Raw genomic sequence first — 16854 nt, 5'->3', positions numbered from 1 at the left:
TCAAAATTCTTCCTCGTTTTGGAAGAAACAAGCCTGAAACTTTGAACAAAGACTGTTGACATCGAAAAAAATTCTGGTTGGTTTTTCTTTGGATTTTCTCCTACCATATCAATTGTGTTATAGTCTCATACATTATGTTAACATTTCTACATACTTGAGAGTGTTTTCTATCCAATGGTACCAATTATATGCATATCCTGGCTTCTGGGCCTGAGTAACGGGCAGTTTACTTTGGGCACGTCAGTCAGGCGGAGATTCTGAAAAAAGGACAGTAGCCCTTTTAACATATCAATAGCAATATAGTATAATATGATTGGTTAGTGGAATCTCACTAGTAACGATTAGTATTCAACATAAGTTGACCTGCGTTGCACATGGCTGAAGTAGGTTTGAGCACAGTGGTGGGGTGCTCCCTCCAGGGGTAGCTTTGTTAGAAGAGACCAGGGCAGCTGGCGACTCTGATGCTGATAGTGAGGGCGTAGTCAGGGGCTCATGCTGATAAAGGTGCTTTAGGCTGGCGAGAGTGGATGGCGCTGCAGGGTGTAAATCTGCAGCATCCCCCATGATGGTGAGCCACAACAGCTTGCAATGAACGAGAAGGTGCTTGAGAAAGGGAACGTGAGGACTGGTCAGACTCCACTTGGTCGGGTTGGGCATCCCTTTTGGTGACCAATGGTGGTGATCTTCTCCTCGTGGTAGATCCATTTCATGTATCTTTTCATTGGCCCTCTGGGATGTGCTGGGACGAGCCTGTGGCACTAAAGGTTCAGCTGGCTGTGGGGTGGTTTGGCAAGTGTAGCCTTGAACTGATCCATCTGTTTGAGCTTCTGCTTGGCCTCAAGTAGCATCAGGTCAAAGATGAGATCTGTGCTGTGGCGGAGGTCTTCGGACCTCTTGCTGATAGTATGCAACCAGTCTTCTGCCAACTGGTCACCATGACCAGGAAAGTGGCACTTCGTGTCTTGAGACTTGTCTGCTCATCTTCATCAAGGGAGAGAAGACTGGGATGAGTTGGGAGGTGACCAATACCTGGACACTGTAACATCTTGAGCTGTGGTAGCTGATGATATCTAGCTCGTAGGACCATGAAAAATACTAAGGTTTGATCCGGGAGGATCATGAATAACAGGCAGTAATGTAAGTGCCAATGGATATGGTTCAGCCGAAACAAGTCTGTCCGGTCCAGATGTCTTTAGAACAGGTTTATTCCACATATAATGGTTCCTTAATGAATAACTGGAGATACAGTTGTGTGTGGTTTGGTATTTGAAATGCAAACGCAATAAGTCAAGCTGTAGGAAAACTTAGGGACACTCTCCTAAACTGTACACATTCTCACTCTGACTAGAAAGGGGGAGGGGCAATGAGGTGCAGGATTAGCTAAAATGTGATTGGCTAAGAAAGTGGGTGATTCTAACTAAGGGGACAAACTAGCGGTGCCTATAGAAATTCTATATCAGAATGCTTGGTCTTTTTAAGAACTACAACATTGTTAGGGAATTATAATTAACCACTTTCTTATATTTTCACAAGAATGCATTCTTTTGCAACCAAATTCAAAATAAATCTTAGACAAAGCTGTCAGAACAGAAATTAAAATTGTTTTCTAACTTTCCTGGTAATAATCTTAAAATTAACCTGTTGGTGACCCCTTCCCGTTCTCATCCCGTTAACGGGATTGATTTTGACAACAGCCAGTGGAAAATCAGAGCGCCAAATTTAAAACAACTAAAATCTCATAATTCCATTTTCTCAAACAAGCAACTATTTTACACCATTTTAACCTGTTGGGGATAGGGGGCAGTATTTGCACGGCTGGATAAAAAACGTACCCGATTTAATCTGGTTACTACTCCTGCCCAGAAACTAGAATATGCATATAATTATTAGCTTTGGATAGAAAACACCCTAAAGTTTCTAAAACTGTTTGAATGGTGTCTGTGAGTATAACAGAACTCATATGGCAGGCAAAAACCTGAGAAGATTCCAAACAGGAAGTACCCTCTCTGACCATTCCTTGGGCTTCTTGCCTCTGTTTATTGAACATTTAGGATCTTTGCTGTAACGTGACACTTCCTACGGCTCCCATAGGCTCTCAGAACCCGGGAAAAAGCTGAATGATATCGAGGCAGCCCCTGGCTGAAGACATTAGCGCGTTTGGATAGTGGCCTGTCAGAGGACCATCGGACTGGGGCTCGTGCACGAGGGCACGAGATGTTTTTATTTTCTCTCTCTTTGAACGAAAACCACCACTCCCTGTCGGAATATTATCGCTTTTTTTACGAGAAAAATGGCATAAAAATTGATTTTAAACAGCGGTTGACATGCTTCGAAGTACGGTAATGGAATATTTAGAATTTTTTGGTCACGAAATGCGCCATGCTCGTCACCCTTCTTTACCCTTTCGGATAGTGTCTTGAACGCACGAACAAAACACCGCTGTTTGGATATAACTATGGATTATTTGGGACCAAACCAACATTTGTTATTGAAGTAGAAGTCCTGGGAGTGCATTCTGACGAAGAACAGCAAAGGTAATAACATTTTTCTTATAGTAAATCTGACTTTGGTGAGTGCTAAACTTGCTGGGTGTCTAAATAGCTAGCCCTGTGATGCCGGGCTATCTACTGAGAATATTGCAAAATGTGCTTTCACCGAAAAGCTATTTTAAAATCGGACATAGCGAGTGCATAGAGGAGTTCTGTATCTATAATTCTTAAAATAATTGTTATGTTTTTTGTGAACGTTTATCGTGAGTAATTTAGTAAATTCACCGGAAGTGTTCGGTGGGAATGCTAGTCACATGCTAGTCACATGCTAATGTAAAAAGCTGGTTTTTGATATAAATATGAACTTGATTGAACAAAACATGCATGTATTGTATAACATAATGTCCTAGGGGTGTCATCTGATGAAGATCATCAAAGGTTAGTGCTGCATTTAGCTGTGGTTTGGGTTTATGTGACATTATATGCTAGCTTGAAAAATGGGTGTCTGATTATTTCTGGCTGGGTACTCTGCTGACATAATCTAAAGTTTTGCTTTCGTTGTAAAGCCTTTTTGAAATCGGACAGTGGAAATGTCAAATAATCAGTGAATTAACCTCTATGGGCTAGGTGGGACGCTAGCGTCCCACCCGTGGTGCACTCCATCAACAGCAGGTGCATTTCAAGAGCGGCAAATTTGAATCCAAGTAAATGTCAAAATTCAAATTTTTCAAACATACAACTATTTTACACCCTTTGAAAGATAAACATCTCCTTAATCTAACCACGTTTTACGATTTCAAAAAGGTTTTACGGCGAAAGCATAAATTTAGAGTATGTTAGGACAGTACATTTACAAGAGTTGTGTGTAATGTTGTGCCAATTCAAAGACAGGCGTCACCAAAACCATAAATCAGCTAAAATGATGCACTAACCTTTTACAATCTCCATCAGATGACACTCCTAGGACATTATGTTAGACAATGCATGCATTTTTAGTTCTATCAAGTTCATATTTATATCCAAAAACAGCGTTTTACTATGGCATTGATGTTGAGGAAATCGTTTCCCTCCAATAACCGGCAGTCAAGTCAACACCACAAATTAAATAATTAAAATTAGAAAACATTGGTAAAATATTATATTGTCATTTAAAGAATTATAGATTTACATCTCTTGAACGCAATCAACTTGCCAGATTTAAAAATAACCTTACTGGGAAATCACACTTTGCAATAATCTGAGCACTGCGCCCAGAAAAATACGCGTTGCGATACAGACTAGACGTCATGTTGGGGAGATCTAAAATCGAAAATACTATGTAAATAATCCATTACCTTTGATTCTCTTCATCAGATGTCACTTCCAGGTATCACAGGTCCATAACGAATGTAGTTTTGTTCAAAAAAGCTCATCATTTATGTCCAAAAATCTCCGTCTTGTTAGCACATGATCTAAGCCAGCCGGACTTCTCGTCATGAAAAATATATTTCCGTTCGTTCAAACATGTCAAACGTTGTATAGCATAAATCATTAGGGCCTTTTTTAACCAGAACATGAATAATATTCAAGGTGGACGAATGCATACTCTTTTATAACGTATTGGAACGAGGGTACCCAACATGAACTCGCGCGCCAGGTGTCTAATGGGCCATCATCGTTCCATGGCTCTTGTTCGGTCAGATCTCCCTCCAGAAGACTCAAAACACTTTGTAAAGGCTGGTGACATCTAGTGGAAGCAATAGGAAGTGCCAAAATATTCCTCAGCCCCTGTGTTTTTCAATGGGATAGGTTTAAAGGTAATACAACACATCAGGTATCCACTTCTTGTCAGAAAATGTCTCAGGGTTTTGCCTGCCAAATGAGTTCTGTTATACTCACAGACACCATTCAAACAGTTTTAGAAACTTTAGAGTGTTTTCTATCCATATATAATAAGTATATGCATATTCTAGTTACTGGGTAGGATTAGTAACCAGATTAAATCGGGTACATTTTTTTTATCCAGCCGTGCAAATACTGCCCCCTAGCCCTAACAGGTTAACTTTTTCAAAGTATTTGGTATGATGTCAATGATAAAAGGCACATAGCAGCTTTGTATCTTAGTGGGATTGTTGAACACGCACAAAATCACACATTCAAAAGCCTTCACATACCGGTACATATCCCAAACATCTTACATACTCCGTTCTCTTTAGTAGTGAATATGAACTCAGCTCGCTCCCAAGCCATTGCGCGTGACTTGAGCCCATGCCTTATAATGGGACACCAGTTTACCACAGCTGGTATTCCCTTCAAATTCACCATAGAATCTTCAAACACCATTCTAAAGACTGCTGACATCTAGTGGAAGCTTTAGGAAGTGCAAAATGAACCCTAAGTCACTGTATACAGTCAAGACAATCACTTGAAAGGACTACGGACTACAAGCACCAGACTTCCCACTTCCTGGTTGACTTTTTCTCAGGTTTTTGCCTGCCAAATGAGTTCTGTTATACTCACAGACACCATTCAAACAGTTTTAGAAACTTCAGAGTGTTTTCTAACCAAATCTCCTAATAATATGCATATTGTAGTTTCTGGAACAGAGTAGTAACCTGTTTAAATTGGGTACGTTTTTCATCTGGCCGTGAAAATACTGCCCCTAGCCCTAAGAGTTAAGATGAGTCCTTCAACATCTCTTTCCGTTCTTACCACACGCACACACAGTTCTCCAGTCAGAAGAGAGGCCAAATGGTCAAGGCTTAATAAGCGCTTGAGCAGAAAAGAGTGCCCCTCTTTCTCCAGTGTTCTAAGAGTTGCTAGCTGTGGACCCTCTGAAAAAGAAAAGGTACAGAACATTACTTTTTCGACTAATTTTAACTTGCTCCATCTGCCTTCCTCCTCGACTGAAGTGCAAGGTAGAAGTAGGCTTTTGTTTTGATTAGGGAGGAAAAGTCCTTGGCCATATACAGTACATATCTTCCCACTGGGCACAAACTGGTTAAATCAACGTTGTTTCAACAAAATGTTCTAAACTATTGTGATGTGGAATCTACGTGGAAAATACATTGGATTTGAAAAGTCATCAATGTTGTTTTGAGGGTGGAATTTCAACTACAGGATTATGTTAATTGTAATGAATTTTTAACATATACAAACCATGTATAAAATATGTTGAGCTTGTACCTTTGAAACAACATCAGATCTTCAACGTTATATCCACTACCAGAAAAAAAAACAGTACGCTGGGAAGCTCCTCCTACTGGGGTGTTGATCTATTTACAGCAATCCTTTGGTCTCCCATCCAGGGTTCTAACCAAGCCCAGCTTTGATATTTGTCACTGACTACTACCATTGAGAGATCTCTTAATATCTAAATATAGTCACAGTTGCTATTGAAATCATTCAAAAGGGTAAGTTTAACAGAGCAAATGAAACGTAACAGTACTTTATAAGTCATATCATAAATGATACTATTTAGACCTCTATAGCATTTGCAAAGTCATCAACAGTTATTGTTTCAATTCAACCCAAGGTTCAATTAAAAATAGACAATACATGTAGGCCTATAGCATTGGTTGATTTCAAATGTAATCTTGAAGTTAATAATTAATATGTTGGATTAACATTCCATCTCAACCAAACATCAAAGTTTGAGAATAGGACTAAAGCAAATCAAAGTTTTATTTGATTTAGTCCTAGTCTTTAACGTGAATTCTTGTTTGAGATGGAGACGTGAATCTAACATATCAATTATTCATTTGTAGACAAACTGAACTAAGTCAGTGGCACAAATGATTCATCTCCTTCAAATGTTGATATTTGGTTGTCTTGACAACATATCTTTCAATATCACTTTCAAATTCAATAATGTAAATATTATTTACATTAACTTGTTGACAAGTTGCTAAATTATACGTTTGATTCACATCTCCAACCAAACCAAAAACAAAAGTTAAAACTTCTTAAGGATCCACCCCTTTTTTCAATTTTAGCCTAAAATGACATACCCAGGACCTGAAGCAAGGATATGGATTTTCTTGATAAGATTTGAAAGGAAACACTTTGGAGTTTTTGGAAATGGTGCCGGAGAAGAAGACATCCGATTGTGTTTTTTTGTTTATTTATTTGCATTGTTTGTAACTTGTTTTTTTAAACTTATTTTGTGCATAATGTTGTCGCTTCAAGACATCAGGACTGTGATTACTCACCTGTCACGCCCTGACCTGAGAGAGACTTTTTTATGTCTCTATTTAGGTTTGGTCAGGGTGTGATTTGGGTGGCATTCTATGTCCTTTTTTCTATGCTTTGTATTTATTTGTTTTGGCCTGGTATGGCTCTCAATCAGGGACAGCTGTACATCGTTGTCGCTGATTGTGAGTCATACTTAGGCAGCCTGTTTTCCTTTGGGGTTTGTGGGTAGTTAATTTCTGTTTAGTGGTTTGCACCTGACAGAACTGTTTGGGCTGTCGGTTTCTTGTTTTTGTTGTTTAAAGTGTTCTATCTTTAATAAATTCATGATGGGCATTAACCACGCTGCGCCTTGGTCTACTCTCTTCAACGACGGCCGTTACATCACCACAGACTGGCAGAATCCTTTTTTTCATTTAACGAGTCTAATGAGCCCGACGCAAACGATATAATGCTTTCTCGGGAACAGGCCCAGGTCCCCGTGATATGCGTGAAGAGGAGGTGGAGAAAAAGGGGTCAGAGGGCGGGCTGCCTTCTGAGAATTCGTGGGCGATTGAGAAAAACCCCACTTCCTTCCATTCTGCTAGCAAATGTGCAATCTTTGGAGAATAAAACCGATGACCTACTCGCAAGATTAAACTACTAACAGGACATTCAAAACTGTAATATCTTATGCTTCACGGAGTCGTGGCTGAATGACGACAAAATCAACATATAGCTGGCTGGTTATACACTGTGCCGGCAGGATAGAACAGAGGCGTCTGGTAAGACAAGGGGCGACGGACGATGAATTTTTGTAAATAACAGCTGGTGCACGATATCTAAGGAAGTCTCGAGCTATTGCTCGCCTGAGGGAGAGTATCTCATGATAAGCTGTAGACCACAGTATCTACCTAGAGAGTTTTCATCTGTATTTTTCGTAGCTGTTTACATACCACCACAGTCAGAGGCTGGCACTAAGAGAGCATTGATTGAGCTGTATTCTGCCATATGCAAACAAGAAAAGTAGCCAGGGACTTTAATGTAGGGAAACTTAAATCTGTTTCACCAAATTTTTATCAGCATGTTAAATGTGCAACCAGAGGAAACAAATCTCTGGACCACCTTTACTCCACACACAGAGATGCATACATTGCTCTCCCTCGCCCTCCATTTGACAAATCTGACCATAATTTTATCCTCCTGATTCCTGCCTAAAAGCAATAATTAAAGCAGGAAGCACCAGTGACTAGATCTATAAAAAAGTGGTCAGGTGAAGCAGATGCTAAGCTACAGGACTATTTTGCTAGCACAGACTGGAATACGTTCCGGGATTCCTCCGATGGCATTGAGGAGTACACCGCATCAGTTATTGGCTTCATCAATAAGTGCATAGATGACGTCGTCCCCACAGTGACCATATTTACATACCCCAACCAGAAGCCGTGGATTACAGGCAACATGTGCACTGAGCTAAAGGCTAGAGCTGCCGCTTTCAAGGAGCGAAACCGAGGTTTATAAGAAAGACCGTTATGCCCTCCGACGAACGATCAAACTGCGAAGCGTCAATACAGGAATAAGATCGAATCGTACTACACCAGCTCTGACGCATGTCGGATGTGGCAGGGCTTGCAAACCATTACAGACTACAAAGTGAAGCACAGCCGAGAGCTGCCCAGTGACACGAGCCAACCAGACAAGCTAAATTACTTCTTTGCTCGCTTCGAGGAAAATAACACTGAAACATGCATGAGCGCACCAGCTCTGCCGGACGACTGTGTGATCACGCTCTCCGCAGCCGATGTGAGTAAGACCTTTAAACAGGTCAACATTAACAAGGCCGCAGGGACAGACAAATTACCAGGACGTGTAATGCTAGCATGCGCTGACCAACTGTCAAATGTTTTCACTGACATTTTCAACCTCTCCCTGTCCGAGTCTGTAATACCAACATGTTTTAAGCAGACCACAATAGTCCCTGTGCCCACGAACACTAAGGTAACCTGCTTAAATGACTACTGAGCTGTAGCACTCACGTTTGTAGCCATGAAGTGCTTTGAAAGGCTGTTCATGGCTCACATCAACGCCATTATCACAGAAACAATAGACCCACTCCAATTTTTATTCCACCCCAACAGATCCACAGATGATGCAATATCTATTGCACTCTACACTGCCCTTTCACACCTGGACGAAAGGAACACCTATGTGAGAATGCTGTTAATTGACTACAGCTCAGCGTTCATCACCATAGTGCCCTCAAAGCTCATCAATAAGCTAAGGACCCTGGGACTAAACACCTCCCTCTGCAACTGAATCCTGAACTTCCTGATGGGACGCCCCCAGGTGGAAAGGGTAGGTAACAACACATCCGCCACGCTGATCTTCAACACAGGAGCCTCTCAGGGGTGCGTGCTCAGTCCCCTCCTGTACTCTCTGTTCACTCATGACTGCAAGGCTAGGCACGACCAACACCATTATTAACCTCTCTGGGCTAGGAGGGACGAATTCGTCCCACCTACGCAACAGCCAGTTGAATCACGTGACGAGATTTTCAAATACCTTAGAAATACTATTACTTCAATTTCTCAAACATATGACTATTTTACAGCATTTTAACCTCTTACATCTAGACGTTCCGCTAGCGGAACACCTGCTCCAATATCCAATGATAGGTGTGGCGCGAATTACAAATTCCTCAAAAATACAAAAACTTCAATTTTTCAAACATATGACTATTTCACAGCATTTTAAAGACAAGACTCTCATTTATCTAACCACACTGTCCGATTTCAAAAAGGCTTTACAGCGAAAGCAAAACATTAGATTATGTCAGCAGAGTACCAAGCCAGAAATAATCAGACACCCATTTTTCAAGCTAGCATATAATGTCACAAAAACCCAAACCACAGCTAAATGCAGCACTAACCTTTGATGATCTTCATCAGATGACACACCTAGGACATTATGTTATACAATACATGCATGTTTTGTTCAATCAAGTTCATATTTATATAAAAAACAGCTTTTTACATTAGCATGTGACGTTCAGAACTAGCATACCCCCCGCAAACTTCCGGGGAATTTGCTAACAATTTACTAAATTACTCACGATAAACGTTCACAAAAAGCATAACAATTATTTTAAGAATTATAGATACAGAACTCCTCTATGCACTCGATATGTCCGATTTTAAAATAGCTTTTTGGTGAAAGCACATTTTGCAATATTCTAAGTACATAGCCCAGCCATCACGGGCTAGCTATTTAGACACCCGGCAAGTTTAGCACTCACCAATATCAGATTTACTATTATAAAAGTTTGATTACCTTTTGTTGTCTTCGTCAGAATGCACTCCCAGGACTGCTACTTCAATAACAAATGTTGGTTTGGTCCAAAATAATCCATCGTTATATCCGAATAGCAGAGTTTTGTTCGTGCGTCCCAGACACTATCCGAAATGGTAAATCAGGGTCGCGCGCATGGCGCAATTCGTGACAAAAAAAATCTAAATATTCCATTACCGTACTTCGAAGCATGTCAACCGCTGTTTAAAATCCATTTTATGCCATTTTTCTCGTAAAAAAGCGATAATATTCCGACCGGGAATGTCCATTTAGCTAAACAGAGGAAAGAAAACAAAGCTTTCGGTCGACGTGGGCACGAGCCTGAGTCTCACAGTACTGTAACCAGCCACTACCCAAACGCGCTACTTTGTTTCAGCCAGAGCCTGCAAAGCCACGATTCAGCGTTTTGCCGCCTTCTGAGAGCCTATGGCAGCCGTAGGAAGTGTCACGGGACAGCTAAGATCCTCACTCTTCAATAAACAGAGACAAGAAGAACGACACCTTGTCAGACAGGCCACTTCCTGCATGAAATCTTCTCAGGTTTTTGCCTGCCATATGAGTTCTGTTATACTCACAGACACCATTCAAACAGTTTTAGAAACTTTAGGGTGTTTTCTATCCAAAGCCAATAATTATATGCATATTCTAGTTAATGGGCAGGAGTAGTAACCAGATTAAATCGGGTACGTTTTTTATCCAGCCGTGAAAATACTGCCCCCTAGCCCTAACAGGTTAAAGACAAGACTCTCATTAATCTAACCACACTGTCCGATTTCAAAAAGGCTTTACAACGAAAGCAAAACATTACATTATGTCAGCAGAGTACCCAGCCAGAAATAATCAGACACCCATTTTTCAAGCTAGCATATAATGTCACAAAAACCCAAACCACAGCTAAATGCAGCACTAACCTTTGATGATCTTCATCAGATGACAACCCTAGGACATTATGTTATACAATACATGCATGTTTTGTTCAATCAAGTTCATATTTATATCAAAAACCAGCTTTTTACATTAGCATGTGACGTTCAGAACTAGCATTCCGCCCGCAAACTTCCGGGGAATTTACTAACAATTTACTAAATTACTCACGATAAACGTTCACAAAAAACATAACAATTATTTTAAGAATTATAGATACAGAACTCCTCTATGCACTCGATATGTCCGATTTTATAATAGCTTTTTGGTGAAAGCACATTTTGCAATATTCTAAGTACATAGCCCAGCCATCACGGGCTAGCTATTTAGACACCCAGCAAGTTTAGCCTTCACCAAAATCAGATTTACTATTACAAAAGTTTGATTACCTTTGTTGTCTTCGTCAGAATGCACTCCCAGGACTGCTACTTCAATAACAAATGTTGGTTTGGTCCAAAATAATCCAGCGTTATATCCAAATAGCGGCGTTTTGTTCGTGCGTTCCAGACACTATCCGAAATGGTAAATCAGGGTCGCGAGCATGGCGCAATTCGTGACAAAAAAAATCTAAATATTCCATTACCGTACTTCGAAGCATGTCAACCGCTGTTTAAAATCCATTTTTATGCCATTTTTCTCGTAAAAAAGTGATAATATTCCGACCGGGAATCTCCTTTTAGGTAAACAGAGGAAAGAAAACAAAGCTTTCGGTCGACGCGGGCACGAGCCTGAGTCTCACAGTACTATAATCAGCCACTACCCAAACGCGCTACTTTGTTTCAGCCAGAGCCTGCAAAGCCACGATTCAGCTTTTTGCCGCCTTCTGAGAGCCCATTTGAGCCGTAGGAAGTGTCACGTAACAGCAGAGATCCTTTGTAATGGATAGAGATAATCAAGAAGGGGAAGAAATGGTCAGACAGGGTACTTCCTTTACAGAATCTTCTCAGGTTTTGACCTGCCATTTGACTTCTGTTATACTCACAGACACCATTCAAACAGTTTTTGAAACTTTGGAGTGTTTTCTATCCAAAGCCAATAATTATATGCATATTCTAGTTACTGGGCAGGAGTAGTAACCAGATTAAATCGGGTACGTTTTTTATCCAGCCGTGTCAATACTGCCCCCTAGCCCTAACAGGTTAAGTTTGCTGATGGCACAACAGAGGTAGGCCTGATCACCGACAACGACGAGACAGCATATAGGGAAGAGGTCAGAGACCTGGCCTTGTGGTGCCAGGATACAAACCTCTCCCTCCTCAACGTGATCAAGACAAAGGAGATGATTGTGGACTACAGGAGAAAGAGGACCGAGCACGCCCCCATTCTCATTGACATGGCTGCAGTGGAGCAGGTTGAGAGCTTCAAGTTCCTTGGGAGTCCACATCACCAACAAACTAATATAGTCCAAGCACACCAAGACAGTCGTGAAGAGGGTACGAAAAAACCTATTCCCACTCGGGAGACTGAAAAGATTTGGCATGGGTCCACAGATCCTCAAAAAAGGTTCCATAGCTGCACCATCGAGAGCATCCTGACTGGTTGCATCACTGCCTGGTATGGCAACTGCTTGGCTTCCGACCGCAAGGCACTACAGAGGGTAGTGCGAACGGCCCAGTACATCACTGGGGCCAAGCTTCCTGCCATCCAGGACCTCTATACCAGGCGGTGTAAGAGGATGGCCCTGAAAATGGTCAAGGACTCCAGCCACCCTGGTCATAGACTGTTCTCTCTGCTACCGCATGGCAAGCGGTACCGGAGCGCCAAGTCTAGTTCCAAGAGGCTTCTAAACAGCTTCTACCCCCAAGCCATAAGACTCCTGAACACCTAATCAAATGGTTACCCACACTATTTGCATTGCCCCCCTCCTCTTTTACACCGCTGCTACTCTCTGTTGTTATAATCTACCCATAGTCACTTTAATAACTCTACCCACATGTACATATTACTTCAACTAAACGGTGCCCCCGCACATTGGCTCTGTGCCGGTACCCCCCCGCCCCCCGTATATAGTCTCGCTATTGTTATTTTACTGCTGCTCTTCAGTTACTTGTTACTTTTGTTTCTTATTCTTATCCATATTTTTTAAAACTGCATTGTTGGTTCGGGTCTCGTAATTAAACATTTCACTGTAAGGTGAACCTGTTGTATTCGGCGCATGTGACTAATAACAATTTGATCTGAAATGTGAAAGGAATGTAAGAGAATATAAAATATTAGATCTGGTAAAAGATAATCCAAAGAAAAAAAAAAACATTTGTTTTATATTTTTTTGGTACCGTCATCTTTGAAATGCAAGAGAAAGGGCGTAATGAATTATTCTAGCCCAGGTGCAATTTAGACCTTGGCCACTGGATGTCAGCACTGTATGTGAAATGTTTTAGAGTGATCCAGTGAAATATTGCGTATCTATTCAAAATGTTGTATCAAGACTGCCCAAATGTGCCTAATTGTTTTATTCATACATTTTCAAGTTAATAATTGTACACTCTCCTCAATCTATAGCATGGTATTCTTTCACTCTAATAGCTACTGTAAATTGGACAGTGCAGTTTGATTTACAAGAATTTAAGCTTTCTGCCCATATCAGATACCTGCCATTTTTTTTTGTTTCTTACAACTTCATGCTAATCACATTAGCCTACGTTGGCGCAACCGTCCCGTGGACGGGACACCGATCCTGAAGAAGTTTTAAAGAATAGGATTTAGCCAGTGGCTCAGATTAAACTATCCAAGCATTAGATATCATTTAAATGATATTTGGTTGCATTGAAAACCAAACACAATTCAATATTACTTTTGTAATACAGAAAATAGCTTTATGTTAAAGTTATCTTACAAGCTAATGTAACAATTTTAAAATGAGTAACACATCCATGGCCACATGTTAAGGTTAGTCTACTGTCACACCTGATCAGTTTCACCTGTCATTGTTATTGTCTCCACCCCCTCCAGGTGTCGTTTGTTATCCCTGATGTAAATATCCCTGTTTCCTGTCTCTCTGTGCCAGTTCATCTTGTATGTTCCAAGTCAACCAGTGTCTTTTTCCCGTGCTCCTGCCTTTTCTATTCTCTTTTACTAGTCCCCCCGGTTTTGACCCTTGCCTGTTTTCTGGACTCTGTACCCGCCTGCCTGACCTTTCTGCCTGACCTCGAGCCTGCTTACCACACTGTACCTCCTGCACTCTGAACTGGTTTTGACCTTTTGGCTGTTCATGACCATTCTCTTGCCTACCCCTTTTGGATGTAATAAATATCAAAGACTCAAACCATCTGCCTCTCGTGTCTGCATCTGGGCCTTGTGCCCTTATATCTACTGTAACTATAAATGTCTTATGTACCATAACTTCAAATAAATGCAGTCTCAAATAGCCGCCTGTCCCTTTTTAACCTTTTCACTCGTGAGTTCCAAATATCTCTAACAGTTGCCCCAGCGTGAGTTTTTTTTGATGCGTGTGATGTCAGAATGCACTCACTGTTCCAAAATGTGATTGTTATGCAATAGGACAGTTAACCCGTGCTGCCCTCATACATAAGAATACATTTATAGTTACAGTAGGCTAACCTTAACATGTGACAATTTATGTTTGAGGCTTTACTGAGCCTTCAAGAGCCCAATCACTACCCCAGTGTTTCCCCAGATCAAGTATGAAGACATTGTGCATCTCTTGTCAAAACCGGCCTTGCACAGCACATTTTCTGTCTGGCACTTGCATTGCCTTCATTGTTTCCTTACAAATTGGACTTTGGACATGTATGCATTCCTATCACAGTAAGTGGCTTATTTTCTGTATATTGTGTTTTCGTTTTTACTTTTTCACACCATTTGTGTGTATGGATCATAATGCATTTAATGTTTTCAAGTACTGGTGACAAATCATGAATTCCGATTCTTGCATAGATTGTAATGGACACATATGATGTGTGTAAAATACTTTTTTGAAGGTTGTACTGATTATGATGAGCTAATGCTAAGCTTTTTGCTGGCTGTGTAGGGCGCCATGCTTGTTGACATCATACAATGCATTCTGGTTGTCACGTAAGCGTCTGTCAGACCAAAGATGTTATAATAAGGGATAGTTCAATCGACTGACTTATAGTGCTTTGAAGACAACTGTGATCTCTGAAAAATACTAGGTCAAACTATGACCTCAGTGATCTACAGGTTGGAAAGTCGAAGCTCTAGAAAGAGGCCCGAGTTCCCGAGTTGGATGACCATTAAAAAATATATCCCAGTCGGAGCTAGTTTTTTTCCGAGTTCCCAGTTGTCTTGAATACACCGTAGTCAGAAGTCAGAGATTTTTGAGTTCCCAGTTGTTTTGAACGCGGCATCAGATTGTAAACCCTTTCCAAGGGTTTTATTTTTATTTAGAGTATAAACTCCTGTGTTTGCCCCCCATTTATTGATAAATCCCCCCATCAAAGTAAAATTTCCTGCATCATATCCCCCCACGATACCTTTCCCATTTCTACCCCATGAACGCCCCACAAACCACCTAAAATGGTTTCATCCCTGTTTAGCTTTCATGCTACGGCTAGGCAGTAGGCTTGTATTTGGTGTGATGATCTGTGAGGTGATAACATTTTATTTGCATTGTGATTTGTCAAAAACAGTAAACGACTTGTCAAGTCATGTGCTCCGGTTCTTGTAGACACTGTAACAAGTACATTGAAGGTTTGTAATATGCTTAAAAGTTGCTAAACTAAGTTAATATTTTTTTGACAATGGGCGCAGCCATCTTTGATTTAGTTAATTTGCGTTTTTAAAATGGCATTCTGGGATTAGGGAGTTTGCGGCAAGTCAAACATAAACAAACATGGATACCATCATGAAGAATTTAGCTGCTGTTAGCTTAGCTGACACGCATCTCTTTTCTAAACAATATTACATTTCTCCCTTGTGTTCACCAGAGATGTGGTACATTGTAAACAAGTCTAGCTGTTAGGTTGCTAACTTATGTTTTGTTTTTTTGTCAGCGCAACCTGTTATATAGACTGGTTTACGAAATTAGTTTAGCTGTGGATGTGTTCCGTGTGATGTTTGGATGATGAAGTTCGCATTTATCTTTTACAATAAATGTTATGTCTGCATCCAACTCACACTCCCAAACACTTAGATCCCCAGAACTCAGCCCACTTTCCAGCTCACTCTCCAGATCCCAATCACCAGAATTCTAATCACCTGTTCAGACACCTGCATGTCATCATCCCACACTATTTAGTTCAGTTCCTTGCACCCCATCACTGTGAGGTATTGTTTGTTTTGAGACACACTTTCAGAGCGCTGTTTTTCCCCATCCTTCTCTCCTCCCATGTATGATAGTTTTTGCCTGCCTCACTCACGATGCCTTTTGCCTATTCCCTGCCTGTACTGTTGCCCTTTTTGGACCTACTGTGTATGACCTTCTACCTGCCCCTGGACCCATCTACCTGCCTCCTCCTATGGTCCCTTTCATGAAACACATGCTGCGCTCTGCGCTTGAAACCAGCTCTCTGTCTCTCTCGTGTTCATTACATTAAAAGGTGAACTTGAGGAATAAAGTTGTGAAGCCCTTTATTTCCCATCAGTACAAAACATTGTTTAGATGCTTTTTGACAACAATGCTGTTTAGACGCATTTGTTGCATCATAGGTTCTGTTGCTGCTGTTCCAGTAACATATTTGTGTCGTACGCTGCAAGGACCGCTCAAAAATGATCACAAATTCGTGATCGTACACATCAAAGGGTTAATGGCTGGGCAACGGCACACATTCAGCAAATAAATGCTTGTTTTAAATAAACGCTAGGTCTAAATGAATTGCTTACGAGGTTACCCTGAATTACCATGACTTGTTAAGAGGTTTGTTTGATTTTGTTATATTAAATAATTCAGTAATGACTCAGATAAAATGATGGCAATCATCCGTTTTTATCGCCCGTAAGAAACTGCTAGCCATTTGCTGCTAAC

General features: G+C 40.9%; 1 protein-coding gene across 3 annotated transcripts in view; it reads left to right on the top strand.

The window, feature by feature from the left end:
- The window catches only part of LOC106578325 (netrin-3), a 104062-nt gene that overhangs the window by 18039 nt on the left and 69169 nt on the right, over positions 1 to 16854 (top strand). Inside the window, exon 1 of one of the 3 annotated variants that reach the window (XM_014157012.2) lies at positions 8953 to 8993. The exons of the other annotated variants lie outside the window; for them this stretch is intronic. The gene's annotated coding sequence lies outside the window, so the exon portion shown is untranslated. Of the gene's footprint in view, positions 1 to 8952; positions 8994 to 16854 lie in introns of those variants that run through there. 3 annotated transcript variants of the gene reach the window in all.

This window comes from Salmo salar, chromosome ssa19 (genome assembly GCF_905237065.1).
Source record: "Salmo salar chromosome ssa19, Ssal_v3.1, whole genome shotgun sequence".
Taxonomy (NCBI): Eukaryota; Metazoa; Chordata; class Actinopteri; order Salmoniformes; family Salmonidae; genus Salmo; species Salmo salar.
This window is presented reverse-complemented; position numbering and strand designations above follow the sequence as displayed.